This window comes from Pipistrellus hanaki (assembly GCF_964339955.1).
Source record: "Pipistrellus hanaki genome assembly, chromosome: 4".
In the NCBI taxonomy this organism is placed as follows: Eukaryota; Metazoa; Chordata; class Mammalia; order Chiroptera; family Vespertilionidae; genus Pipistrellus; species Pipistrellus hanaki.
In genome coordinates, this window is record NC_140506.1 from 87,725,591 (window position 1) to 87,751,912 (window position 26,322).

Here is a 26,322-nt window from a genome sequence, read left to right on the forward strand (position 1 = left end):
GAGGTACTATTTTCAAAGGTGTAGGCAGGGTGTAAGAAAAGCGAACAGGATGTGAAGGAACCCCAAATTAGAAGCAGGATGGCTGTCACCATCTCCAGGCAAGAGGGGTGAGGGGAAGGAACAGTGTGGGTTCCCAGGAAAGGGGGCTGGTTAGTGAGGAGGGCAGCAACCTGTTTGGAGGGGCCACTCAGGGAAGGCACCTAAATGCCTTGACCTCATCCAATGTCCTGCCTCCAACCTCCTGCCATGACACCCCATAAGCAAAACTCAAAGGACAGCCCAGGGGCAGAGGAATCAGAACTGAAGTTCTCATTTACTACATCCCGGGGATGAAAGCAGGTGTACAAAAAAGACAGAATAATGCCCCTCTGGAGATATCCTGGCCTCGGCAACCTGTGAATACCTGCGAGTGAGATCTGTGCAGTGAGAGAATGGAGGCTGCAGGTGGAATTGAGGTGGCTGGTCAGCTGACCTGAAGATAGAATGTGCTGAGTCATCTGGCTGGGCCCACGCCATCCTGACAGTCCTCAGGGTGGAAGAGGGTCCGAGGCTATGTTGCTGGCTTTGAAGATGGAGGAAGGGCCCCTGTCCAAGGAGGATGGGTGGCCTCTGGCAGCTGGAAAAGGCCAGGGAGGGGATTTTCCCCTAGAACTGCCCGGAAGGCACGTAGACCTGCTGACACTCTGTAGCCTAACCTGATAGACCTCTGAACCACAGAACACAGAACACTGAAATAATAAATCTCTGTTGCTTTAAGCCCCTATATCTGTATTTATTGGCTATAGTGGCAACAGGGTACTAATAAAGTAAAAAAAAAAAAAAAAAAAAAAAAAAAAAGCTTTTGCAGAGGCCCCTGGAAGACGTCTGACATCATCCCTCCACACCTTCTAATATTTTTAGGGGTCATGCTTTGTCCTCTAAACCTAGATCTAGATTTCCCCCAAGACTAAGGGGAAGCAGCATGATATACTTTTATGACATAGGCTTTTGTTTAGGTAGAGCTGAATTTAAATCCTGGCTAGAGGAAAAAGAAGTCCTGCCTTTGTCACGTATGAGATGTGAGACCTGGGAGAGTCACAGTCTGTCACTAAAGCATGGAGATGGTAAGTGGACAGCGACCTCTTGGCAGTAGTGCAAGGGTTCATGGACAATGTGTGTGAAACATGAAAGATGGTGCCCAACACAATAGTGATGCTCAATAAATGCTGGCACCACCAGTCTCTTCTGCTTAACTGTGGTGGCATAAATATGTCCACACTGTGCTACTCCCCACTCTAAGCAGTGACGTTAGCTGCCCTTTGTGGGCGGGACTCACTTCTAACAAAAGAAAGAATGCTGTGTGTGTCTGAGAGGGGCTGCATACTGTATGCTGCCAACCACAGGACATCCTGGAAAAGGCAAACAACGAGAAGGTCCGTGGTTTGCAGTGGCTGTGGTTTGAAGGGGGTTGGGAAGATAAAGCATGGGGTGTTTTCAGGGCGGTAAAACCATTCTGTATGACACTGCACTGGGGTGTTTCTCAAAATCAATGGAATTGTCACAAAAGTTCAAATGTAGAAGCAACTCAACTGTCCATCAATAAGTGAATGGATTAGGGTGGTATATATAATACATACAATGAAATGTTATTCTGCTTTGAAAAATAAACAAATAGCCAAAACCGGTTTGGCTCAGTGGTAGAGCATTGGTCTGTGGACTGAAAGGTCCCAGGTTCGATTCCAGTCAAGGGCATGTACATTGGTTGCGGGCATATCGCCGGTGGGGGGTGTGCAAGAGGCAGCTGGTCGATGTTTCTCTCTCATCGACGTTCCTAGCTCTCTATCTCTCTCTCTTCCTCTCTGTAAAAAAATCAATAAAATATATATTTTAAAAAAAAGAAAAAAGAAACAAACAAAATGCTGACAGATATTACAGCATGGATAAACCTCAAAGACCCTATGCTAAGTGAAATAAGCCAGATACAGAAAGACAACTACTATATGATTTCACTTATATGAGGCCCTTAGAGTAGTAATTCATAGAGACAGACAGGAGCTGGGGGAGGGGGCCACAGGAAGTTACTGTGGGCTAGGTCCCAGCTTTGCAATATGAAAAAAGGTCTGGAGATGGATGGTGGTGACAGCTGCGCAATAGGAATGCACCTGATACCACCAACTATAGAATCCAAAGTGGCCCAGTCAATTTCATGATCTGTATACCTTCCCACGACTTAAAAATAAGAAAAAGGCCCATAGAATTGTGCAACATAAAGAACAAATGTTAATGTAATCTATGGACTATGGTTCATAAAAATGTGTCATCGCTTGTAACAAATATACCACACTGAGGCAAGATGTTAATAATAGTGGAAGCTATATAAAAATTAAATTTAAAAAAAACCCTCATTGGGGATTTCCTTCCTTCTCTCTCTGAATCTCATCTCTTGCTCTAGGGGAGAAAAGGCTGTGAGGCCATAAGCAACTCTATAGAGAGATATATGTGCCAAAAAATGTTAGCGTCTGGCCAATGGTCAGGGAGCTAAAGCCAGCAAGCAAACACGTGCAGGAGTTTGGAGCAGGTCCATCAGCCCCAGTTGAGCCTTCAGATAATGGCAGACACTGCCAACCTCTTAGCTAAAACGTTCTGAGAGGCCCTGATCAGAACCAGCCAGCTCAGTTGCACCTAGATTTCTGACCTACACAAGATCTGACATGGTTGTTGTTTTAAGCTGCTAAATTTGGGGTCTGTTAGGCAGCAATGGATAACTAATACATTAACAACAAAAGGGAAAGCCCCAAGAACACTTTGAAATATGTAGAGATGAGTGAATCTGAAAAGTGTGTCACTTTCCTCAAAATAACTGGCTATGCCCATTGTGGAACCTGGGGTTAGGAACCATGGTTGCCGAAGGGGATGGCAGTCTAAGAAATACGTAATTTTTCAGTGGCCTGGAAAAGTTTCACTTTAAATGGGGGGGGGGGAGAATGCACGTTCCTTTGGGATCTAAATTACCCAAGTCATGTGCCCTCACCACAGAATCTCAGTCTCCAAGCTGTGCTAAGGCAGGGCAATCTGGTTATTTCCTGTTCGTCAGCATTTTTACCCTCCAACCTTCTGTCTCATTGGCATGCTTTTTTTGTTGTTGTTTTTTGATTTGTTGTGTGTGTTTTTTTTTAGAAAGCAGGAAAATAGAGCTTATCCTCGGATCTTTTGCCAGCTTCCAATCCAACTCCTATTTGCCCAAGGGTCCTGTGAGCCAGACAGAGGTCTTGACATTGGCACTTTCCTCCTGCTCAGAGCTCCAGGCCCTGCCCTGACCAGGCTCCCTGGGAAGTGAAGGGGGAAATGCCCTCGCATGCATCCCAGCTGGCTCTCTGCTGATTCAACCCACCGGCCATCTGGTCTTCTCTCCCTGCTATGCACACAGCTTGGTCTAGGAAGTGGAAACTTTCTGCAGGATTCAGCACTTCCCTCCCTACACACATTTTTTTGCAAACCAGGATGCATGGAGAAAGTAGAGACCACTGGCTGGTGTGTGATATTATGTTGCCGCCCACATATAGAAATTGGTGCACAGAGAATTAAAGATTCCACTTGGCAAGGGTCCAGTGGAATCTGGGTGTGTACATTGAAAACTGTGGCCATTCAAGCCTATGGGGAGTGCTAGGTGTGACTTCAGACACAGAGGAGAGCCAAAGTAGTAAATCATCTTGCCCAGCTTTTCTTCAGAATGCATCCAAATCAAAAATCAAAGTGGTAAAGCAAATGAAATGGACTTCATTTAAACGAATTTATTTTGCTTAATAGAATAGTGGTTCACAAAAGTTCCTCCTAAGAGCCTCATAAATATATATGCATTGCCTATAATGGGCCTCTTTCAAAACACGTTGGTCAATGAAGAGGTTTTGAAAGATCATTAAATTTCATTTAACAATGATATTTTAGAAATAGGACAGACAGGGATATTGACATACACAATGACCAGGTATATAAATACAGACTTGAGTCCAACACACTCACAAGTAAATATATGTGTATACTGTATATATATATATATATATATATATATATATATATATATATATGAATATGTGTGACATAATGATAATTTATATAATAAAAGAGTTTAGAAAATATGGATTTTAGAGTCACCCTACCTGATCAAAAATATATCTGTAAAATGGGGACCCTCTGGGAGAGCCTCTGTGCCCATCTTCCCAAACCTCCCAGACAATAGTTTATGATGCTTACATATATAGGCCCTGACAGCCCTCAGGATGGGCAGTGACTGAAGCCCAATGCAAGTTTTCTCACTAGTATTGTGCATCCTTGAAAAGCATCCTACAAACTCACCTTTTATCTCATGCCCCATAAACAGCCAATGGCAGCATTCCACTCAGTAGTATTGAAAAATAAACATAGGCTATTACCAGAGTTTACAGGGGACTATAATTCAACCTTGCACAAAGAAGTCTAGCTATCAAGAACTTCACAGAAATGTTGCAAATCTTCTCCTGCAAACAGCCAAGCATGTGGCTGTAATTCCTGTAATTTCCAGAAAGGACTTTCTGATTTCCAGTTATCATCAAAGTTGTTGAGTTGAGTGGTATCAATTCAATGTTTTATGGTACTGTTATTGTGATTTGTATGGATGTTTTGGTTAACACCTCAGCATTAGCTGTTTTTTGTCTGATAATTTCCCAATAACTGGACTTGAATATATTCAGAAATTGAGTGTGGTTCAAATAAACAGTATATTCCTACTGCTAAATCAGAGGTATACATATTTCTCTCCAAATATACTTGTATCATGACCCCTCATCATCGCTACTACATTTTCTGTCCCTTCCCCATCCTCCCTCACCCCAACTCCACCACAAAGTTAAAATAAGTGGAGGGAAGAATTATTTTTCCCTGCCTGATCTGGTCATGGCTAAACAATGTGACAGTTATTATTCTAAGGTAGGTTCCTCATTTTCTGTATGTCCCACAGCCCTTTGAGAATCTGATTTAAAGTATAAGAAACTGCCCTGAGTGGTTTGGCTCAATGAACAGAGTGTCAGCCTGCAGACTCAAGGGTCCCAGGTTTGATTCCGGTCAAGGGCATGTACCTTGGTTGCGGGCACATCCTCAGTGAGGGGTGTGCAGGACGCAGCTGATTGATGTTTCTCTCTCATCGATGTTTCTAAGTCTCTATCCCTCTCCCTTCCTCTCTGTAAAAAAAAAAATCAATAAAATATATATTTTTAAAAAAGAATAAGAAACTATGAACCTTCTGACTAGATTTTTTAAAAAATATCTGTCCCTACAATTTTTAATGTGATTTCAATAAGCCCCTGAGGGCCACAGGTAGCTCTCAAGTTAGGGATCCCTTTCATCTAAGAGGAAATAGGAGACAATTGTGCTTATTTGTCCCTGTCTCACGAAGACTAAACCATCTAAAAATGTAGACCGAAGAAGCACTGCCACCAGCCCCAACATGAAGACAGATGTCCTCTGACCAAGGGCCCTGTCTTCCCAGTCTTGTTCTTACCTGTTTTCCTGGCATCAGAAACAGAAAACTAGTTAAACTATTCCCATGGTGGGCAATCTGCTTGTAGGTTATTCAAGTTACTGAATCTATACAAACAATTCTGTGGGAATCCCCCCCCCATCCAAAAAAAAAAAGCAAGGAAGATAGAAAACACTGTGCTACCATGGGTGGGTATAAGGAACTACCTGGAAGCACTTTCCATCTTCAGCAGGCTTCCTTTGTCAGAGCCACCTGGCTTGCTGCCTTTGTGAATCAGATCTACCTTTGAAAGTGTGGGATGGTCCGGTTCCTTTTCTCTTGAAAGTCCCCTTCCACGCCCCATGCTGAGAAGTGACACAGTTCCAGGAATACCCACAGCTCCCGCGTGTCCTCTGCGAGGGAATTGTCTCTGTTCCCATTGTATACAAAGCATTTCGTTTCACACTCGGTTGGCTGCCTCATGGAGCTTCGCAGGGAGGGGGCCTTCTCTCCAGTGGGAGAGAGAAAGATGCTACAATGCAAGCAACAGCCCACGAGAAGGCGAGGCGCGTATGTAAAATGCCCGGGACAGAGATGCATTCCCAGGTGCCCAATTATTGTTATAAAACGGGATGTTAATTCCACATGCCTTAAGAATAGACATTTCTCCGTATCCACCAAGTGCTTTTCTCTGAGTAACAGAAAAATAAGCTAATAGCTCATGAGGAGACTCCCTCTGTGGAGGCGTGATCCTTCTTCTTGGCCAAAAAGGCACCGGGCCATAGGGATGGCAGAAAAATTTCCTGTCACATAGTGATTCCAGTTGGCTGAGAGCATGAGGCTGAAGTGATGCGTTGAGGATCCGATGGCGGTGCCTCTGATGGGGGTGTGAGGATTGATTACCGACATCCACCACGCATACAGAAGGGGGGTGTCACGGGCCTCACATGCGCCATGCTAATGTAGAGCATTACTGAGCGCTCAATAAAAATGCATGAGTAGAAAGACTACATAATACATAAGCTGGCTGTCCTGGAGGACATGATTTTTTATAAGTCTATTTTACCAACCAATTTTCCCACGGACATTTCCAAACTGCATTTTAAAAGACAACACTGTGTTGGGAACATGACGGTTATCTGCGTGGAGCATGACCGTGACCGAGGCTGATCCTGCCCTCCGTTTCCTCCTGACTGGTACTTGTGGTGAGGGCAGGCCACCTGCTCCTCCCCTGGGTGGGACTACGTGAGTGTCCCTGAGCGGAGACAACTGAGTGAAGGGCACCCTGACATCAGCCACCAGTCTTCTCAAATCCACGGTTCCCGTGTCACAAGACATACCCCACAGCACACTGCTCTTTGTCTGAGTCAGTGGTTTCCAACCGGGGGCAATACCCGCCTGGGGACATTTGGCACTATCTGTAGACATCTCTGGTTGTCATAGCTACAGAAAGGGGTGTCACTAGCATCTAGTAAGTAGAGACCAAGGATGCTGCTCAATACTCTGTAATCACAAAAAAAGCCACCCACCCCCACCCTCCCCCCCACACACAAGACCAGAAAATTATCCAATCCCGTATGTTGAGAATGCACAAGTATCAGGCAAAACCCTAGGAATAAATCAACAATATAGTCTCTGCTGTTGAAAACACGGTGCAGCATCACAGATGATGGCTAAGCCTGGGTCTCTGCGCCTGAATCTCCGCCTGACCACCGGCCATGCTCTCCGCAAAGCCCTGACCTCTCTCAGCGCCCGTGGCCCCCTCGCAGACAGGCTGACAGCAGGGTCTGCTCTACGGGACCAAAGGTGGAATGGAATTGAAGCTATTAGCTAAGTATCTGGCAGATGGAAAGTGTTAGCCAAAAGCAGGAATGGCCCAAGTGCAAACATTCCAACAGAGCAACAGCACGTAACAGCCATGCACCTGGCACCACGGCCACCAGATCAGAACCAGAACCGTCATGTGTCTTTGGCTCAAACTGTTCATAAAGGTACATCTCAGCCAACGCATAGGGATTGGCCTGTCTATAAAAATGAAAGGCCCGCCATCCTAGCCGGTGTGTCTCAGCAGATGGAGCCCCAGCTCATGGACTGAAGGGACTCAGGTTCATGGTCAAGGGCATGCACCTGGGTTGCAGGTTCAGGTTCGATCCCCAGGCCCAGCAGGAGTACCTGCGGGAGGCAACCAATTGAAGTGTCTCTCTCACATCAATGTTTCTCTCTCTTTCCCTCCATTTCTCCCTTCCAAGCTCCCTGAAAATCAATGGGGAAAATATCCTCAGATGAGTATTAACAACAATAACAAAAATGAAAGGCTCCTCTCCTTCACCCCAGCAATGTCACCTCTAGGACTTCATCCTACAGACAGACCTGCCTGTGCAGGAAATGGTGGCAGTCAAGGATATTCAAAGCAGCACTTTAATAACAAAAAAATTGGAAATTACATAAAAATCCCCCAAAGGATACCAATTAAATGATGTAAGTAAATATGTACAATGGAATATGATATACCCATTAACAGAAATATGTGGGTCTGGAAAATTCCTTAAAATGTGCCCTTAAATTAAAATTAATAAGGCAAAGAGAGGAATGCGAATGCCCTCTGCTCTGTGGCGTCCAAGTAAGCGTGTATGTGCATAATTGATCTGTGGAAGAGAGCATGAGAAATCGCCACAGCAGTTGTCTCTGGGGAGGTGGGAGCCAAGTGGGAGATAAGGTTTTCTCAGCATGCTTTTTGCATGTTTAATATTGTTCCATTTTCATCTGGACTATTAAATAAGTAAAGTGAAGCCTCAAATATGCCCCGCCCGAAACTAGCCCGCTTCTCTTCCACTTGACCATATACTAGTAAATGTTGGCAAACCATCACTAACTTAAAATGAGTAATTTTTAAATACATTGGTCAGATCCTTTTCTCTGCCCCATTTTTAACCCAAAATATCTAAACCTCTGCAGAGGAGCTATCAGCACGCAGCGTGTTGTACTCAGAAAGGAAAGTGGCAAGAGGTTCTCACTGTAACGCAGACTACACCCAGACTTCACACTGTCCCCTGCCCCATCCTTTGCAAGCTCCAGCTCCTCCGTGAAGGGCCGCACCAAAGGTTCTCAGACGCCGAGGAGCTGGATCCGGGGCTATTATTAGTTTCCGAACAATGGCTTGGGGAAAAATGGGGGGAGTGGGGAGAATAAATAAAACTTGCACTGGGCTTTGAATTTTGACACCACTGTTCTGGGAAAAGACAAAATTATATATATATATATATATATATATATATATATATATATATATATATATATATATATTCATTCCATTTTCTTCTTTGGGCTTTTTATACCTCTTTCCAGTTTTTGACAATGAGCATGCATTGCTTTTGTAGCGAGGAAAAAAAAGTATTATTTCAAAAATGGAACTGGAGGGTGCTGCGAAACATTCATCATTATATTGCTGTGAATGTGATCCTGGGTTTTGGTGCAGTTTTATTTTACCAAAAGAGTGGATGAACACTTCTGAATCCCATGAAGCCCTTCTCTCCTCGCTGCAGAGAGGACTGGCAGGTTAACGGTGCGGCTGGCACTACCGTGGCTTCCACAGCCTGTGCCTGCCCACTTTCCTGTGGAGGCACAAGCCCAGTGCCCTGTGGCCTCCCCTCCCCAGACGAAAGTTTCCTCCTCCCGCAGCTCCTCTGCACAATGACAAGGCGCAAGCATAGCAGGTCCCGCCTGAATGGGAGGGCGGCTTGGTAAGAGCAGGCTCCTGTCTGCAAAGACAAGCCAGCCCAAAGGTGTCCTGTGTTGTAAGGTGGGCATCAGCCCCTTGTGACGCTTTCTTTTTCTTTTCTTTTTTTTTAATATATTTTATTGATTTTGTACAGAGAGGAAGGGAGAGAGATAGAGAGTTAGAAACATCGATGAGAGAGAGTCATAGATCAGCTGCCTCTTGCACACCCCCTACTGGGGATGTGCCCGCAACCAGGGTACATGCCCTTGACCGGAATCAAACCCGGGACCCTTCAGTCCCCAAGCCGACGCTCTATCCATTGAGCCAAACCGGTCCCGGCCCTTGTGACGCTTTCAAGACAACATTCTATTACACAGCTAGATGACTGAGAGGACCCACTTTATGAAATATATTCTGCTGCCCTCCCTCCCCAGATCTAAAAAAAAAAAATGTTACTTCATGGTCTCTTCATTGGTGTGTGTGTGTGTGTGTGTGTGTGTGTGTGTGTGTGACTACCAAAAATAATTAATGTTGCTTCTAAAAAGTTAAAAGGGAAAAATAATAAAATGGCAAGGGCACACTGACATCTGCTGGCATTTCATAAACTGTTTTTAAGACAAGCATTCGTTCCACACGCTGCTCTCCATTCATCTTTGCGCGCCCGGCCACACTCGTGGCCTCCAGAATTAATATCCCCAGAACAACCCCCACGCGATGGGAAGGAAAAAATCAACACATAAGAAAGCCTGCGGGCCCCTTCCCCAGAGGGATTCCCTCCCTCCTTCTATAAAGCAATCTGGAGCTCAGGGAGGGGACAATTTTACTTTTTTTTCTAATAAGTAGAAGAGTTGGGTGAGAGACAAAGGAAACCCTGCGAGCTGCTCCCCTGACCTTATTTCTGTCGTGGCTAAGCCTCCGGTCCTGGCCTCGCAGTGCGCAGCGGGGAGGAAACGGTGACAGCTGTCTCCGTGTTGGAGGAACGGGGAGAGGAATCTGAGCTCCCTGTTTCCAAGACTCAGAACCACGGAAGCAGCAGAACAAAACAGGAATAAAAAGGGAGGGCGCCTAAAATACGAACTTTAGAAAAGAGGCAACAGCCTCGCTGTTGTGGTTAATAAAACACTGGAAACAAGTCTGGGGTCTGAAAGGCATTTGGTGGGAGAGACCAACATAAGATGTGAAAAGAAATAAAGGGACTACCCATATATACTACCATATATATGGTAGAGGCGGGGAGCTTGTTGGCCTTGGTCACTGCTTAATACATCATTCCAAGTACCATGTCCCCAGCGCCCAGTACAGTGCCTGACCCCAGACTGCTGACCATAGAATGCTGAGGTCTGAAAGGCATTTCTCTCTGGTGACACAGAGCCAAGGTGGGAGATTCGGGTGGCCCGGGTGAGGAAACAAACTCCACTTTCACATTCAGATTTATGGACAGGATGGAGGTATGTTCGTAAAGATGGGGTCTGGCCCCGCCTCCTAAGACACTGTTGCTCCATGAGTGAACCTAGAAGCGCAAGTCTGACTTAATAGGGAGGACAGACGCTGCTCAGAGCTCCCCTCTGCACATAGGACAAGAGGAGGTCTAGCACCACTGCTTCTCCCCTTGCAGGTGTTCAGTGAGAGCAGAACATCACACCACCATCATATTGCCCTCCTCTCCATCTCCTCCTCCTCAACACACACACACACACACACACACACACACTCATACACTCACACACACACACACACACACACACACACGCTCACACCCATGCACCCACACTCACCTCATGCACACACAGCACACATATGCACATTCACACCCATGGACCACAGCACAGAGGTGCATTCACACACAGCCCACACATGCATTCATACCCATGCAACATTCGCACCCATGCACACATTCTCAAACCCATGCACACAGCACATACATGCATTCATATACGCACACACACATTCAGCCACACATGCCTTTAATACAACTATGAGTAATGATACATACAAAGGTCTTATCCATTTCAGAGAGAAAGAACTTGGGGTCTCACAACAGGCTGCCCGTCTGGCCCCTGCAATTCTCCAGCTACATCAATGCACTTGATCACGGTGCTCCAGGCATGTGGGTCACCTTGATGTTTTCAGGATGTGCAGAGCGCCCTCCTTGCTAGGGCTTCTGAGCGCAAGGTGCCTCTGGCCACCACGGTCTCCCCTCTTTGCAGAGCTTGGTCCTCCCCATTCTCCAGGTTTCAGCTTAAGTGTCCCCTAAATGTCTCTCTTGCCTGGTCCATCTACCTAGTATGGCCATCAACCCTTTTATTACATTAGTGCCTGTTGGTTATCATCTTAATACTTGTTATAATGGGTAGTTATGGTAGTATATATGGGTAGTCCCTTTATTTCTTTTCACATCTTATGTTGGTCTCTCCCACCACAGGCTAAGCTTCATGAGGCGGGGAGCTTGTTGGCCTTGGTCACTGCTTAATACATCATTCCAAGTACCATGTCCCCAGCGCCCAGTACAGTGCCTGACCCAGAACCTGGGCCTGGAAATGTTTACTGGGTGCACGAGAAAAGCAGAAACACCCCCCATACAATTGAACCTACATGTCATAAGCAGCGCTCCAGGGAACAAATTACAGAGAAAGTAAGACAGACTGTCCCGTTGGGATTCAGAACACTAAGCCCTGCACTCTGCTCTCCTGTTTTCCAGGGAGGCCATGCTTTCAAGGGCTGCAACTTATTTATATGTGCCTTGCAACTTTCACGCATGTTACATATATTTATTTTAGGTACCTTGCAAAGGCAGTTTTTCTTTAAAAAATGAAATAAGCAATATAGATTACAAGAAGCCCTGGGGAGGTGGCTCAGTTGGTTGGAGGGTCATCCTCAGACACAAAAAGTCATGGGTTTAATTCCCAGTCAGGGCACGTGCCCAGGTTGAGGGTTCAATCCCCAGAAGGGACACGTGCAGGAGGCAGCCCATCTATGTTTCTCTCTCAGGCTCATGTTTTTCTTTCTCTCTCTCTCTCTCTCTCTCTCTCTCTCTCTCTCTCTCTCTCTCTCTCCCTTCATCTCTCTCTAAAATCAATAAACATATCCTTTGGTAAGGATAACAAAATAATAATAAATTGCAATAAAAGGGGAAATTAAAACAAAGGCAGAGAAGTCAAATAGATCAACCGTGAGGTTAATACACAAAACCCTACAGTAGCAAGTTGGATACATTGTCAAGGCTGGACTGTGATATCAGCTCCCAGCTTCCCGGCAGGCTTTGTGAAAAGGAACCATGATCAGTTGTTCCACGTAGACTGTCTGGTATATCAATACCAGTCAATATATCAGGAAAGGAGGGGCTTTTTCTGATCCTGGAAGCAGAGATAACACAGTGACAGCCAACAGAGCCCTCGGCACTATCATCCCAGCCAGAACCAGCAGAAAGCATGGATTCTTCCCAGTTTGCTCTCTTTCTTGGTTCTCCTCCTTTGCTTTCAACAACGTTAGGGTTCCTTTTCACTTCGAGCGTTAGACTTCTCTGTAGTACAAACTTTAGTACAAACGGTTATTCTTTTCCTGTGTGTATACCAGGTATGTAATATATATATATGTGGGATCATATGGCATTGTTAAAATACCTCTCATTCAAAGCTGACAAGAGCAAAGCATAATTCCGTAGAACTGAATTTATGCAGTGGGGGTGATGATTACTTGACCTTGTTATGAACTTTCAAAGGCTACAGGAAATTCACACAGAGTAAAGCTATGCAAGTTTCCTGCACAAACAAATAACATTCACTAGAAAACAAAGTATCTTTCCAAGTACCAAGGATATGTTAATAACTAAGCTTGTTAACTAAAGAACAAAATACTTCTATCAGAGTGTTGGAAGGAGGGCCAGAAGGTAAATAAATGGACAAGCAGTGACCTCTCTGAGCAGTCTAAGTGACATCTGCTTCACTCACCTCACTCTGCAGCATCAGTCCTTGGGCAGAGAGGCAGAATCCCTGCCTTTTAATAGATAGGGAAATGGAGGCTCAGAAAGGTACAACCACTTGCCCAAGGTCACACAGCTAGACAGTGTCAGAATCTGGACTTCAAGGTTACACAGGCCTGGCTCCAAAGCCTGTGTCCTCTCATGCCTTTGCTCTCAGGGAGTTTGATCTCAAAGTTTCCGTGGCTCCAAAAAAACCCATTACACCTTAGGTCAAGGTGCCATCATCTCCTTATTTAGCTGGCATTCCACCTGCTGTCATTCACACTGACCCAACTCCCCTAATCAAACAGGAGAAATTCATCCACAGAGAGCCTCATGTACCTAAAGAGAGAGATCAATTATTGTCTTCATGCACCCCAGGGGAGACTCCTGAAATTCCCCAACCTGTGCAAACAAGAACTACTGTCCTTCCCTTTGGGAGTTTCTCCATCACTTATCAGCCTTTGCCATCGGTGGCCGCCTGAGCTGGACTCACCTTCCCCAGGCTGCGGAAGGAAGAGATGCTTTCTCCACGGGCCATTCCCTTCAGAAAGACCCAGGAAGGTGCGCCTCACTACAGGGCATCCCTGAGGGACTCAATGGGGACGCTGGCAACAACTCCAGAACCAATTGGGAGGGCTGGTCCCAGGGGGAGCAGACACACTAGTCCCACTGGGATCTGGCCAGGGCTGCTGCTGCTGAATCAGCCTCTGGACTCCCTGCTCTGTCACTTTTCATAACGAGTCTAATAAATTAGCGTTTCTCTCTGCCAATCAATCAGAGCTGCGCATATGGCCACTGTCAGCAGTCCTCTGCAGGCAGAGCTCCATGGAGAGACTTGGGTCTGGCAACTCCCTCCACTCCACATTTGCAGCTATTATGGGTTCTTCCTCCTTCACTCTCAATTCATCAACTTGGTTACAGTCAAGAGGAAAATGTAGGAATCACAGTTTGGGGCCAATTTGCTAACTAGAGAAACTGAAATTCTAGCCAGCAACAATAATGTTATTATTATTGTTATTATTAAATGATAACAGTAAGTGTCATTATTGTCAGAGCAAGCCCTACTACTGAAAAAAAAAAACAAAACAAAAAAACTATGGCCTAAAATAATTTACAAGGCTGATTAGTCACCAAACTGACCCTGCAATGTAAGAATAATTATTTCCATTTAAAGAGGAAGAATGGGGCTCAGAGAGGATAAGCCAAAGGCCCTGGAGATAGAATGTGATGAAGCTAGGATCTAAAGCCAGACAATCTATCTCTGAAACCCTAACCACTGCCCTGCATTGCCTCCCACCTTCTGAGAGTCTTTAACGGCTCCCCTGTGACTCCCCTCAATGTTCAACATGCACCTTCAGTGCAGAGTAGATCTGCAAGCAACTACTTCAGTCTACAACTCAGTTTTGGGGTCTCAGTCCCCCTGTCTGTAAAATGGGGATAAAGTAAAAGACTCTGCAATAAAGCGTTAATGTAGCTATGTGTGCAAGGTATTCTTCCCTGAGCCAGCAAATAGGAGTTCTTAGGGAACTCATGATGATACAAAGACAATTTCAAAAATCTCAGTCCGTATCCTTGTCTCTGACACTAATCAAAAATTCAAGAGAAGAGACATCTTGAGGAAAGACAAGTCCTGGCAATGAACAGGTGATTGTACAAATTGATCTATTATGCTGCCAAAGCTCTAATTTTGTCCTCGAAAAAATGAAAAGGGAGCTGATTCAGATGACGATGCTTTGATGGAGAGGCACTGGTTTGCCAACCGCACTCTGAGTGGTCATCAGAGCAGCACAAACCCTGAGTGTATGATGCCCAAGGATGCCCACAGCCCGACAATGGCCCAATGCACTCAGAGCAGGAGCCTGCAGACACGGGTCAAGGGCTTCGAAGAGAAAACAGCAAAATGAGAGTCAGATTGCACCATTGCAGCACCCAGGACAGGCCACTCTTATGTGGTAAAGAAATGTGTGGCTTTTTGTGCCTCTGATGGACTCACTGCATCACTGAGCAACTCAAGCTCCCCTAACCACTGCGCAGCACGGCCTCCTCCCTCCCAAGCACCACAAAGGCAGAAGAGGCAGTGTATGCAGTGATGTTTCTTTCTCTCTACCGCTACCGACTCAGCCCATCCAAGTCCTGGGTGTGCCACTCCCCTGCTGTCCTGAGACAAATTGCTTAAGCCGCCTACACCTAGCTATCTGCCTGCACGGTGGGATATGAAACAATGCACCTCTAAGTGTGCTAGAAGGATCAAATTGAATAATCCATTATTTCCACGTCAAGTGTTGACTCTGTGCCAACCACTGCGCTAGATGCCAGGGATACAGTGATTCCAAACCAAGTGTGTCCACAGCCCACCGAGTTTACCATCCAGGGAGTAGAGGAAAGGGATAAGACACAGGCCCTCAGGTAAATACAAAGCTGCCCGGAGGGTGGCTGTGAGGAAGGAGAATCCACACAGGGGAAGAGGGAGGGTTTCTCCCAGAAAGGGCCCTTTGAGTTTGTAACTTGAAGGATGAGTGGGAGGAGGAGGAGGTGAACTGTGGAGGGGAGAACGATCACTCGTCGGGAAAACACGGCATGCTACACAGGAATGATGCAGGTAGAGCGCTTAGCACAGCTTGCGTTGTGTAGGAAGTGTTCAAAACATATAAACCTATTGTTGTTACCACAGCATATCTAACAGGCAACGACAGGATTACAGGGTTGTAGATAAAGAGACAGACAGGTGCAGGAGATCGAATCTGGGAAGAAAGTTGAACTCTCCAGATGTCCAAACCCTCCATGTCTCATGCGCCAGGAGGGCCTCCCAAGACAGACGGTGTCAGGGGCACTCAGCGCACAAAACAACTCACCTCTTCCTGCCAACATCCACCATCACACCTACCGACAGGAGGGACACGTGGCCACACTCTGAAAGGGAACCTCCTGGACTGGCCGTGGCCAGAGTGGCTCAGGTGATCCAGCATGATCCCAGGCACAAAACTGTCACCTGCTGGATTCCTGTTCAGGGCACATGCCCAGGTTGTGGGTTCACTCCCCAGTTGGGTGCCTGGTCTGAAAATATAGGAGAGGCAACTGATCATTGTTTCTCTCTCACATCGATGTTTCTCTCTTTCTCCCTCTCCCTTTCTTTCTCTCTAAAAAATAAATGAAAACAGCCAAAACCGGTTTGGCTCAGTGGATAGAGCATCGGCCTGCGGACTGGGAGGTCCCGGGTTCGATTCCGGTCAAGGGCATGTATTGATACATTGGTTGAGGGCACATCCCCAGTGGGAGGTGTGCAAGAGGCAGCTGGTCGATGATTCTCTCTCATCGATGTTTCTAACTCTCTATCCCTCTCTGTAAAAAATCAATTAAAAATATATTTTAAAAAAATAAAAAAATAAATGAAAACATATTTTTAAAAAATATGAAAGGGACCCTACTGGAATATGATCCATAAAGAGGATCTGTACAGGAGATATGCCAGTCAAGCCTCAGGAAAGAGAATGGGGTGGGGGTAGGGTGGGGAGGGAGGCGGGAGTGTTGCCTCTTTGAAGAGACCCTTAGGGAAAAGAACCACTAAGAGGACATTGTATGCAGATGCATACTCGATGTCCCACCCACACACAGCAGAGTATTACTGAGAAACTTGAGGTTCTTTTTCCCTATAAACTAATCTCTCTCCTTGAATGGAAGATTTTGTTTTTAAATCCCCAAAGGGGGGCGGAGGAACAAGGTTTAATTTCTCAGGTGTTATAGGGCTTACCCACTGAGAAGCCAGGAAGTCCACAGACCAAATTTGGTCACAGAGATGAATCAGAACTTTAAGACAAAAGCTGGCTGGCCTGGAAGGCAAGCTTGTTTATTGACTCTTCTCAAAAACATCAGTGTTTTCCACACGGTTTAAGCCAAAAATAGATCAAGATAATTCTCTGCATTAAACCTTCCAATAGATTCCCACGGAAATGATATCCAGACTCCTTACCAGACTTCAAAAGGTCAATATGAGCCAACTTCATCTACGAGTGTTATCATTATTACAGTGTCAGGGCCTTTGCCCTGGCTGCTTCCTCCCTTTGAAAATCTCTTTAACCATCTTAGAATGGGAGGTACATTGGCTTAGGGTTGTTTGTTTATAATGATAACTCTGTAGTTCAGGTGTTTGAACAGGACTTGACACATAATAGATGCTCAATAAATACAGCATGTCTAGCTGAAACATATCAACTACTTCTTTTCACTTAGATCTCAGCTCAAATTTCTCCTTCTTGGAAAGCCATGCCAAGTCACTATAAAATTGTCACATAATGTTTGTAACCCTTGTCATCATCTTTATAAAAATACGTTTCTCTCCCTTGTTTATTGTCTGGCTTTGCCCATGACAAAAGAAGCTCCAAGGTGGCAATGTTCTCATAGGCCTGGTGCCCTGAGCAGAATGCTGACCTGTGGTAGGTTCTAGATAAACATTTATTGCATTAGCCACTCCTTCCCCCAAGACAAACATGCCCATCTGTAGTAGTCACCCACATTTCTTGTGTAGAAAACAATGACAAAGCAATGGTAACCACGGTGCTCAGAGCAACTGCAGTACAAAGCATGACAATGCTTGTCTCTCTTTATGAGGACACTAGACCCTACAACCGAGTCCAACCATGTCCTCTGCTGAAGTCATCTGAAGGTGCTGGGTGTCCCTCATGCTGAAGTTCCTTCACTGATTAATTCTTTCATCAAAGATTTAATATTTGCACTCATGCCTTGAGGTATATATGAAATAAGGGAGGGGGCATTAAGGAGAGCCTCACAGCTTCTTTAAGAACATGGAAACGGCAAGAAATATTCAAAGTGATGAAAAGCAAGGGCCTGCAAAGCTATCATTTAGAATTGAGGGCCATAAAAAGAGCTTCCCAGATAAGAAAAAGTTAAAGGAGTTCATCACCACCAAACCAATATTATATGAAATGTTAAAGGGTCTTCTTTAAGAAGAAGATGGAAAATATAAACAATAAAATGGCAATAAATACCTATCTAGCAACAATTGTATCTACAAACAAAATAAACAAGTAGAATAGATACAGAAAACTTTCTGTTGGTTGGCAGATGGGAGGGGTGTTGAGAGGATGGGTGCAAAAGGTGAAGTACAAACTGGTTGTTACAGAATTCTCATGGAGATGTAACCAACAGCTTAGGGAATATAGTCATTAATATTCTAATAACTAGGCGTGGTGCTGCAGGGGTGCAAGATTTATTGGGGTGATCACTTATTAAGTTATGTGAAATGAATATAATGATGTGTAGTAACTGTAACTGAAAATAAAAGTGATTTTTAGAACACATGAAAATATTTTTTTAAATCATCTCCAAGTTTGAAGTTTCGGGCAATATGGGGGGATGTGAATGGGACAAATTACCAGATGATTTTTGAAAAGTCAACCGGTATGAATTTGTGAAGCTTGCTTACTGCCTAGCTCTATCCTGGGAGGCCAAGGTGGGGACCAGCTGGGCTGTGTCCTTCAGAGGAAGTGCACTGGGGGTTCCAATAAGTCTCCATTCACGATGCTGGGAATCCCTGAGTCCCCAAGGCCTTTCCCATGTCAGATCCGATTTCCCTCTTAGAATGTGTTCATGACTCCATACACCAGCTTAAAGCATGCAAATAAACTGGTCTAATTTTTGGAAAGGTGAAATATCAGACATATTCATGCAGGGCAGATTCAGTTTTCTCGATTAAAAAGAAAAGTATCAAAAGGAAATTTTATAAAATGCAATGATTTGGAATGGTTTGAACTGAAAGGCTAAACTTGTTTAAAAAAAAAAAAAAGTCATCAGAGACGTGAGGATGTCTAAAAGGCCTGTGCTCAGACCTGAGAGGAGCAGGTAAAAAAATAGCATCAATTATCATGAAGAGAAAATAGGGCAGAGCGGGTCAATTCCAGGAGGAGAGACCATCTCAGACCCGCGGGTTGGCTGGTTTCTGAGTGGAAAAATCTGGGACCACGGGGTGACGTGAAGACAGTGTGTTCTGAGGAAAGTAACATTTATTAAGATGATACTTTCATCCTAGGAGGCCGGGGAGAAGCTGGCCCTCCCGGTGGTTGTGAGAAATGCACACTTGTATAAACTTAATATCAGTGAATTCCTGTTTGTTGAGATGGTGTCAAATGCCACCAACCTACATCCCAACCAGGGGGTGGCATGTCGCTGATGCTTCTTAGAACTGGTGGAGAGTGGAAGAGGAGAGGTCAGACCAGCTCTCTCTAGAGACTGGGGGTTCTCTGAGATTCTTCCCTTTGAAGATTAGCTTCCCTTTTTGGTTTCCATTTCATCCTTGTTAAAAAGGAAGTGTGTGTGTGTGTGTGTGTGTGTGTGTGTGTAACTGCTTGACTTTTCTATCCCACCAGGTACCTACCATAAGACGCAAAAATATAATCTATTTGATTTTTTTTTAAATAAAGAAAACTAACATTATGCAAGCACTTACCATGTGCCAGACCCTGTTCTAAATGTTTACTAATTTATTCCCACCAAAAAAAAAAAAAAAAAAACAACAACAACAACAATAAAAAAACCATTGGGTTCAATACTGAAATTCTCATTTGACAGGTGAACTAACAGGCACAGAGATGTTAAGTAACTTGCCCAAGATCACACAGCTAGCAGGTGGCAGAGTGAGAAGCCCTGTGCTCTTCCCCATAAAACTACTCTCTGAACCCTTAAGGGGTCCTCAAAAATGAAAACTGTACCAGATGATGTCCATTTCTCCATGCCCCAATTCAGCCATGAGCTAAGGTATGGGGAACCCAGTGAGTTCCCCTGGGCCCAGTGCTTCCCAGATGAGGTCCAAGAGAAGGGAGGTTTGGAGTCAGGCCTGGCCAGGGCCACCTTTACTCTTCACAGGCCCCACTGAAGAAAAAAAGACCTTGGCCAAAAATAAATCTGCCAATGGCTCCAGCCAGGCCCTCTGTGGTCACTTAAAAATTGAAAGGATCCAGGCTCTCTCATCTTTTTTTTTTTCCTTTTATAACAAAAATAAATGGGAAATGGAAGGTGAATGAACTAGGACAGGGGCAGGGCGGGATCGCTAGCTGGGGTGAGTCCTAAACTAGGGCCAACAAGGCCAGGCCTCTGGGTGCAGCGGACTTTTTAAAAATCTAAAATAAATAATCATTATTAATATAAATGAAAACTCTTAAGTATGGTACATCGTATTTCAGCTCAGACAAAGCTATTTCCGGACAATTATTTCTAAGTTCAACTGAGAAGCACCGCTGTTGGGTGCCAATTCCCTGAACTACCCTGCAATTTCCAAGCACGAGGAGAGCTCCACCCCAAATGCTCCTTGGCAGGCAAGCAGGTACACCCAGTCTTTGCCTGAGCAGCAGCAAGGAAACCCCATGCCCAGGCCACAGGGACTGGAGCTGGTGACTCCTGGGCCCCACCAGTCTGGGTCTTCCCCTCTGCTTCTGCGGGCAGCTTCTGAGCTCTGAGTGACATGTGGTCCCCTGAGTTGATGTCTCAGCAACACTAGAAGCATCCAAGCCAGGTGCCTGCCCCCCACCCCGAGGCAGAGCGCTCTAACCCTGCCCTTGACTCCTACTCCCAGGACTCCTCTCCTCCCCGCATGGAGGTCTGCTGCCTCTGGGATCCCCTCCCCCTGGACCCCTTCTAAAGCTCCTAAAGCTCGGAAGGAACCCAGGGCTTGGCAGGAGTTTCCAGGTCCTGAGTTCCCAATCTGGCTCCCTCTCCTGGGGTCTAAAGTGACGCCAATAAGCACTGGTGCTCTCCCTCCAGCTCAGCGACCCTCCTCTCCCTTTTCCCGCCTCCCACCATGGGCTCCCCGTGCCCGTCCACCCAGGTGACCCCTCCCTCAGACCTCGCAAAGGGCCGCTGAGAAGGCAGGGACTAGGGCGGCGTGAGGAGTGCCCGCTTCCAACAGGCCAGGGAGAGGAAGCAAAGTGCGCAGGCAGCTTCCAACCGCTCCCGGCACCTGGGACCCGCTCCCTGGAGGCCGGAGGAGGCAGACTGCGTGTTCCTGGGGCGCTCTGAGGCTCCAGAGGAAGAGCGTGCTTCTGGAAGCGACGCGGGGTGGGGGGCGCAGAGGGCTCAGGACCTCAGAACCCCAGAGTGCCTGCAGGGAGACCTCGCCACCAGGCAGAAAAAGTTCCCCACCTCCGCTCTGGGGGGAAGCCATCGCTCCAGCAAGCACCCAGCCCTGCCCTTTGCGGGGACCCTCTGGCTAGGTCAGGGGGGCGCGGGGCGGTAACTCCGCTCGGACTTACCTAGAACTCCAGGCCGGCCGAGCTCAGGTCGTCTTCCACTCGACCCCTGCCCCTCGGATTCCCGGCGCTTTCTGCACCCCCAGCCACTCTCACCGCGAGCTGGAGGCAGCGAAAGGGGGTGCTGGCTTCTCCCACGCCGTCCGCAACTTCGCCGGCAGGTCAGCCCCGCCCTGGCGCCCCTGCCTGGGCGGCGGACTGGGCGCAGCTGAGCGCGGCGGAGCCGGACACCCGGGCCCTGGCGGCCGCGATCAGGGGTCAGGAGCTGCCGGGGTCTCAGCCCGGGGCGCTGTCCGCCGCTCCGCTCTGCTGGGGCTGGAGGCTCAGGGTCCCCGCTCGGGAGGCGGGGCGCACGGCTTCCCCTCCGGATGCCGGTGTCCTCTTCGCACTTTCCTCCTCCTGCCCCGAGGCAGAGGCACTCGCGTGGGTCCGCTACTGCTGCCTCTGCCGGTGCAGGGCTGGCAGGCAGGGAGCCCCCGCCTCGCGGAGGGTGCAGCGGCGAAGCAGGAGGGATTCCCTTCTTGAGTTGGGGTTCCCCACCCTTCGGGGCCCCGGGCTGGGTCCGCCGCCGCGGCCGCTGCGAAAACCACTTCGGGGCAGCGCAGCCTGTGCCACGGGCTCCGGCGGAGGAGGCGGCGGCGGCGCGGCTCGCGGGGACGGGAAAGGAGGTGACCTTCAAACCCCGAGCTCGGGGAGCCCGGGGGGAGGGCCGGGGGGATGGAGGGGAGCGGTGTGCGCCCCGCAGGCCCACGAGAGCGCAGGCGGGCGGGCGGGAAAGAGTGACGAGAAGAGCCTCAAACAAAAATATCGATTAGAAAATAAACAAAGGAGAGCGCAAGAGAGCGAGCGCAAAGATGTGTGCCTGGGAGTGCGCGTGTGCGCGCGCGCGTGTGAGAGCGTGCGTGTGTGTGTGTGTGTGTGTGTGTGTGTGTGTGTGTGTGAATGTGTGTGCGCGCACGACAGGCGGCGAGCAGCCCAGGCTGCGGAGCCAAAAATAATCCGGTTCGCGAGGGACACCCCCTCCCCCTTCGCTCCGCTACCGCTGCCTCCGCCACCATCACGCGTGCAGTCCCGCTACCAGGGCGGCAGCGGGTGCGACCCAGAGCTCCTGCTCCTGGCCTCAGGGGTGAAGGGGTGAAAGTTGGCAGTGGGATCAGTGAGCCCAGGCCCTTCACCTCCTGAAGACTTTGTCTCCCAAAGTGGGTGGGCCATTGAGGATGAGTGTCCCCCTCTATTCCCACCCTTCACCACCACCACCCCCAGAGAGCAAATACCCTGGAGAGAGGGTGAGTTAGTAAGCGGAGGCAGTTTCTGGCCCATACTACTCTTGGTCTAAGGAAGCTTTCTGGTGAATCTTTAAATCTGGAGGAGTATCTAAGATGCAAAAAGTTACCCAGGCCCAATGCAATGCGGGGAGAGAATGCCTACAGGCCTGGGCTTCCCTGCCCTGGCCTCTTACTGGCCACCAAATCTGCACACACGGTGCAGACTCTAGAAGGTTCTGGAACAGTGGTTCCCAACATGGGGCACAACTTGATTTTTAAGGGGAGCAATTCAAGAATGAGTTATTAACAGTGAACTTTTTAGCATTTCTTATTGTTTACAATACAAATATATATTGTGACATATTTATGCATCTCAGTTCTCTATTATATGTTTTGAAATTTTATTTGCTATTTTTCATATCATTTCATATTATTATTATTTTAATAATTTCTTAGTGATTTCTTCCTCAGTATTTCAACTGTCCTTTTGTTCTTTCATTCTTCTCTTTCATGGTTGTCATGTTCTTTGGAAGCTTGTTTAGACCAAGTTAATGTCCTTTTAGGCTTCCTCCACGTGAATGGGAGTTCACTTTTTAAATACTAAGAATTACGTCACAGAGGGGGACATAGGATTCTAGAGATGCTTAGGTGGGGCATGGCCCAGAAGCAGTTGGGAACCACTGGTCTAGGGGTTGACCTCTTAGCAGTTGCCGTAGAGCCTGAAGGCCCATGACTCCTTAACAAGTACCGACCACTGAGTAAGCACTTACTCACCAGATGCTATTTTAAGCATTTACATTAAACTTTCCCAACGACAAGTTGAAGTAGGTACTCACAAATCACAAAATGAAAGCTTAGAGAGGTTCAAGGGATGTTTCTCCTTCCTGAGTTCTGCCCTAGACTCACCTCCTAGGCCAGAAACTATGTTGTTTTTTGGTTTTTTGTTTTAAGAAGTTAGCATTCTAGGTGATTTTGTTGCACAGGAAGGTTTGAGGTGCTGGGAGTTAAAGTTTGCTCAAGGTCACAGAATTGCAAGAAACCAGGACTCCTGGGCAGGTCTTCCAAATTTGATGTGATACCCTACTCCCATGCTGCCTTCTGCATGCCATTGAACAGGCCAGATGAGACTGAACATTGGGTCTGAGGCTGATGTTCATTTTCCTGTTCTATCCTTTTCTTGTGTATTTTTGTTTGTTTGTTATTTTTTCTAGCATGTTCCTTCTTCCCAGTGGGATTGAAGATTTCTAAAGTAGGGAACATGTTACATATCTTACTTTGTATCATATGTATTGTCTTGTGCCTGACAAATAATAGTATCAGAGGGATTTTTCTACAATCCTGTCAGGCTACATGTCTTCCAACATTAGAATAAAACAAAGAAAGAGAGCTTCTATCAACATCTGGAAATTTTATATATATTTGATTTCAAATATATATATTTGATTTCAGAGAGGAAGGGAGGGAGAGAGAGATAGAAATATCAATGATGAGAGAGAATCATTTCATTGGTCAACTGCCTCCTGCATGCCACACATTGGGAATCAAGCCTGCAACCTGGGCATGTGCCCTGACCCAGAATTGTACTGTGACCTCCTGGTTCATAGGTCCATGCTCAACACCACTGAGCTATACCGGCTGGGCTGGAATTTTTTTTTTTTAATGTGCCATTTTATCATCATTTGAGAAAATAACTTTGAAAAACCCAGAAAGACATCTTTTATCATTTGGCCCCAGTAGGTAATTTTGCAATTAGGGTTGGTTTTACCATATGCTTCCTTAGGACTCTCTTTGGTAATAATATATTTGTATGTAAACAACTTTTTCCCCCCTTCTACTGGTCTCTTATCCTTCAGTGATAGCACAATGAAGCCATAAATCTGGGTTACTAACATCGTAATCATTTCCCCTAGAAATTGTTCACAATGGGAAAAACCACGGAATTTAAATGTAATTGTCTAGCCGCGCAGGGAGATGAGATGGGTTGTAAAAGAGGTATTCTCAATTTAAAAGCAAATTATCAATAATGAGAGAAGAAATAAATGGCAGTTAATGGGAAGTTCTGTTGAAATATAATGTTTTGTACAAATTCACCAACAGGAATTGTTTCTCTCTGCTCCTTCTTTTTTATTCCTGAAGGGGGAAATGCAATCATTCAAGGCAGGAGCACTGGCTGTTGTTTCATTAAAATGGGTAATCTCTGGGTGATTTTATTATTTTTTAATATATATATTTTTTCCATTGGAAATGAAATAAAACAAATTCAACTATCTCAAAATCAAGGTCAGTCTGAGTAGACTTTGACTTATTTATTTTGGAGTAGAAATAAGCTTAGTTATATTAGCAATGAGTGTCAGGCATGACTCACGAATACCTGTGTTGCTACGTGGCTTAAGAACACTTACCGTGAGTGAGGGAGACATCCATTACAATTTAAAACAGAATTAGAGTAAAGATCAATATAGCATGCTATCATGCTATTCATTTGGAAAGCATTAGTTTCTTTTTCACAAGAACCTTTCCCATTCCGGGCAATTTTTCTCTCTCCTCTATGCTGAGCCACTTGTAGGTAAGGAGAGGTGCTGAAATAAATGGCTTCTAGGACAACCTGGGGCCCCGGAAGCTCCCAGCTCTAGCTGTAAAGAACGTGGAGACTTTGGCTCCTCCTACTGGACATGAAAAATACTTTACAATTTGTGACTTGCAGATGTCAAAATGGTGTCTTAGGAAAGAATGACTCTGGAGTCTCATGGATGGCTGAGTGCAGGAACCCTGCTCAAAGTGCTCCAGATCTATTGAGAGTGTAAATTCCATCATCTCACTTTCAAACTTAAGGTCATTCTGTGGCTCTGCATTGCCCCCCAAGGTGGAGTCTACAGTCTTCCACGTGGGTTAAAACCTTTTGGGTTAACTGGTTCCCATTTTGCACCGATCCTATGATCCAGCAGTAATCTGCTCTTGCTTGTCTCCAACTCTTTGCACATGTTGTCCCTCCAATCTAGAATAATTCTACAGACCCTCTTTTCCTGGATGGCTCTGATTTATATTTTAGATCTCCATATAGATAATCACCTTCTCCCTGACTCCCCACCCCCCCCAACAGAGATAAGGCCAGTGTCCCTGAGCACCTCAACTTAACTTTATCATATCATTTGTTTCCGCCTATAGAAAACGCTGTTCTCCTCCATTAGACTGAAATGTCCTTGATGTCAAGGACTTTTCATTAGTGCATGGTGCCTAGCACATCATAAGCTTAATGACTATTAGGTGAGCCATCCTTCTTCTCTGAGGTGATTGCTATCTCAATGGGCTGACCTCCCGAGATGGATTGAGTGATCAACCTGCTCACCTGTATTCATTTACTCTTTAATTTCTTCAGCCCTCAAACATGTATCTTAAAGGAGGCTAGTCTCTCATGGAAACCATTTATTATATAAACTAAGCACAATCTCTGCACTCAAGAAGTATATAGTCTAATAAGAAAGCTAGGAACATAAATGAACATCCCAATCGTTTTGAAAGAATGGAACATGTAGACAAACAATAGAGAAAGAAAGGAAGTCAGGCAAAGCTTTCTAGAGGAGATCACCTCTAAGCAGAGAAGTAGGAATTACCCGAAGACTTGGGTGAAGGACATTCCTGAAAAAGAACACAGC

The 26,322-nt window shown here is 46.2% G+C and overlaps 1 protein-coding gene across 1 annotated transcript in view; it reads right to left on the bottom strand.

The window, feature by feature from the left end:
- Positions 1-21,674, bottom strand: part of RBFOX1 (RNA binding fox-1 homolog 1) — a 1,418,051-nt gene extending 1,396,377 nt beyond the window's left edge. Inside the window, exon 1 of the mRNA XM_084882376.1 lies at positions 21,408-21,674. The gene's annotated coding sequence lies outside the window, so the exon portion shown is untranslated. The remainder of the gene's footprint in view (positions 1-21,407) is intronic.
- Between the last annotated feature and the right edge of the window lie 4,648 nt (positions 21,675-26,322).